Source organism: Callorhinus ursinus, unplaced genomic scaffold (genome assembly GCF_003265705.2).
Source record: "Callorhinus ursinus isolate GAN/ISIS: 27379988/994484 unplaced genomic scaffold, GSC_fseal_2.0 scaffold4, whole genome shotgun sequence".
In the NCBI taxonomy this organism is placed as follows: Eukaryota; Metazoa; Chordata; class Mammalia; order Carnivora; family Otariidae; genus Callorhinus; species Callorhinus ursinus.
In genome coordinates, this window is record NW_027397066.1 from 30,336,970 (window position 1) to 30,340,921 (window position 3,952).

The following is a 3,952-nucleotide window of genomic DNA, read 5'->3' on the forward strand; positions in this document are numbered from 1 at the left end:
CCATATTAAATTTTCCATTGAACATAATTATTATTTCATAAAACACTCTTTGTGAAACAAAGGTTTGGCTCAATATAAGGGATCTCTGTGATTATTAAACATAAAGTCAGGAGATCAGATCCAGGATATGTATAGTTACACATACACACACAGAAGGAGACAGAGAGTAAGAGAGAGAGAGATCTGTATCTCTTATCTCTTTGGTTGTATTATAAAATTACTTACTAATATTTTAGTGAACATTACCAGAGCTGGCAATCTTATTCCACTAAATCTGCATTTTATATTTATTTTGTGCTAGAGAGTAAGATAGTGAGATTGTATTTTACACTTGGTAAATTGTCTCATACATGACATACTTGTGTTAACATTAGTTGAGAAAAGCTAAGTAAGTTCTCATCCCTGCCTGCTCAAGCTCAATGTTCACTTTAACACAGAGAATCAGAGGCTGTGGTATTCTTTTCCCAGTGTAGACAATCCTTATTAATTTGTACTAAAGTTTGGTCTGAGTAAAATATTTTCTATAAATATCTAGATGACCGAAGTAGGAGCTATTGCCAAACCCACATATTTTGATTCTTTGCTTTTTAATCTGAGTTAATTGCACCTGAAAAACTTTAAGTTATATAAAATAATGAACATTTTGCTTTCTTGGACCTCTCTTTGAAGACTTTTGAGGTTGTTCCATGTTACCTAATCAATTGTCAGGGATATCACTTCTACCTCTTAAGACAGGTATTATAAGACAATAGGTAGAAAATCTACAGCACATTATAATAAATTATTCTGAAATGATCCTAATGTTGTACCAATACAAATAAGCTGTTTAAATACATGTTTTAGCAGCATCTGTTGCTGGCAGATTTAATACCTGATTGTCAGATCAGGATTTCTAAATCCTTTCATCCAGAAAATACTAGAAGTATAGTGTAGTTAAAACTTGCAACCAATAAATCTTTATCTTTAGAATCCAGGGTTAATTTGGGGGAGTCATCATTTTTCTCCCCTTTGTTAGCTTGTCTCTTAAATGAAGCAGAAGCACATTCTGGTTACTTTCAGTCAGGAAGAGATATTAAAAAGTGAACATAGAGAAGCAAGAAAAATCACACACCCTAGAAACAAGTATTACTGCTGGGGGGAATTAGCAGTTTCCCCAGGTGTCCAAGAGCAGCTGTGGTGTCCTTGTTGAAGAATGTGACTATTAAAGATGCATGACTATGCCTCCAGATTCTAATGCTTATCCAGTACATCTGTTACCATATGCATTAATCCCAACCACTAGTGCTCTTTCTTTCTCCCAGTCATGCCTCCAAAAAAAGGATTAGATTAAGTCAGAGGGACTCTGACAGTTGGGCAGCCTTCCCATATTAGGCCATGTCATAATTGGTGCGAGCCCATGACTGTTTACATATGGCCGCTCATGGGCACAAATCCAATCCTGCTTTAAGAAACCACCATCAGGAAGGGAGGGTCACATCATTAGCTTTCCTTAGAAATATGGAGTTGCAGGCATCGTGGACCTAGTAAGTCCCTTTCAAAGCCTCTCAAGAACTATAAAGGATTTCCTTCCAGCTAATACATTAGCCTGCCACAGTTTCATGGTTGCCAGCAGAATATAAGAGATTCCCGAGTCAGAGACAATGGACAGTTTATTATGTATAGTAGTAGCAGTAGCCAGAGCATCATCATTTTGTATCACTCTGCCAAGCCACAATTCCCACAGGGCAACGGGAATAGTGCAAGGTGATACCTGCAGGAAAGGAATCTCAAGCTTAGGGAGCTTAATCTCTTTAAATGGACTGTAAACTTACCTGAACTTTTCCCCAGAGGGAGACATGGTCTTTATTATACTCAATGTGGTCTGAATGTATTTTCTCCCCCAATTCTTATGTCAAAATCCTAATGCCAATATGATATCAAGTATCAAGAGATGGGGCCTTTGGGAGATGCTTAGGTTGAGAGGGTAGAGGCCATTATAAGAGACACCCCACAGAGATCCCTCACTCCTTCTACCATGTGAGGATACAATGAGAAGTCTGTGACATACAAGAGGGCTATCACCAGACCACAACAGCACCCTGATCTTAGACTTCTAGCCTCCAGAACTGTAAGAAATACATTTCTATTGTTTATAAGCAGCCTCTCTGTAGAATTTTGTTGTAACAGCCTGAACAGACTAAGAGAATGCTGGAGAGCAAAGATGAACTTTGTTCCAGAAAGAAATAGTATCTCTGTCTTCCAAGTTTGCTCACTAGACAAACATCTCTGAAGGACAGTTCAGCAAAAAAGTCAAGCAGTGCCTTTGCTTGCAAGACACACAGAAACATAAAAGAATTATCTCCCTAGAAGACTCCAGCTCAAAAAATGTTAAGCATGACTTATATGAAGAGATATAATTAGCTCATTTCTGGCTAGAACCAGGGAGGGTGCAGAAGAGAAGAAAAAGAATGTTCCTGCTGTGCCAGAAACCCTTAAGAAGCAGCAAAGGAATTTTGCAGAGTTGAATCAAGCGTCTGAGAAAGAAGTTTTCTCAAAAGATGTTTCACAAATAATGCAATATATGTTAAGAAAAAAAAAAGAAGAAGATAGCAGGAGGGGAAGAATGAAGGGGGGAAATCAGAGGGGGAGACGAACCATGAGAGATGATGGACTCGGAAAAACAAACTGAGGGTTCTAGAGGGGAGGGGGGTGGGGGGATGGGTTCGCCTGGTGATGGGTATTAAAGAGGGCACGTTCTGCGTGGAGCCCTGGGTGTTATGCACAAACAATGAATCATGGAACACTACATCAAAAACTAATGATGTAATATATGGTGACTAAACATAACAATAAAAAATTTAAAATAAAAGATGTTTCAAAAGGCAAGGAGGAAGCTTATCTATGAAAAAGCTAAGCATTACCACAAGGAATATAGGCAGATGTACAGAACTGAGATTCAAATGGCAAGGATGGCAAGAAAAGCTGGCAACTTCTCTCTACCTGCGGAACCCAAATTGGCATTTGTCATCAGGATCAGAGGTATCAATGGTGTGAGCCCAAAGGTTTGGAAGGTGTTGCAGCTTCTTCACCTTCGAAAGATTTTCAGTGGCAACTTTGTTAAGCTCAACAAGACTTCAGTTGACATGCTAAGGATTGTGGAGCCATATATAGCACGGGGGTACCCAAACCTGAAGTCAGTGAGTGAACTGATCTACAAGCATGGTTATGGCAAAATCAACAAGAAGCTATTGCCCTGACAGATAACACATTGATTGTCCGATCTCTTGGTAAATATGACATCATCTGCACAGAGGATCTGATTCACGAGATCTATACTGTTGGAAAACGTTTCAAAGAAGCAAACAACTTTTTATGGACCTTCAAATTGTCTTCTCCACAAGGGGGAATGAAGAAAAAGACCACCCATTTTGTAGAAGGTAGAAATGCTGGCCACAGGGAAGACCAGATCAATAGGCTTATTAGAAGGATGAACTAAGGTATCTACCATGATTATTTTTGTAATCTGGTCAGTAATAAATGACTACTCTCAAATGGAAAAAAAGATGTAATTAAACAAAATAATATTGCAAACATGAAATATTTGAGTTGCATGTGAAAATTGAAAACATCAAGTGTGAAATCCTCTCATCACTCATAGTCACCCTCTCCCCATTCCAAGATTTCTACCAGATTGTGCCTTAAACTCATTGCTTCTTTCTTAGTGCCTTTATGATAAAACATTGAGAAAATTGACAGCTGTGTTTCAAACATCCAGGGTCTCTATAGACATAAAGCATTTCCTGTCCATCTTAGTACAATAATTTCTTCTTTTTTTTTGTAAAATACAAAGAGATATGAACAAAAGCTTTCCTGCTCTCAAAAACAGAGAACTCACTATAAGATCCCATTGTCCCAACTATTACCTACTATTTTCCTTCTAGGAAAGCCTGTTTTCATGGCTAACAATGGATAC

General features: G+C 38.3%; 1 pseudogene; it reads left to right on the forward strand.

Annotated features, from left to right (window-relative positions):
- The first annotated feature begins 2,884 nt into the window (after positions 1–2,884).
- On the forward strand, positions 2,885–3,505 carry LOC112836102 (large ribosomal subunit protein uL30-like; annotated as a pseudogene).
- The last annotated feature ends 447 nt before the right edge of the window (positions 3,506–3,952 follow it).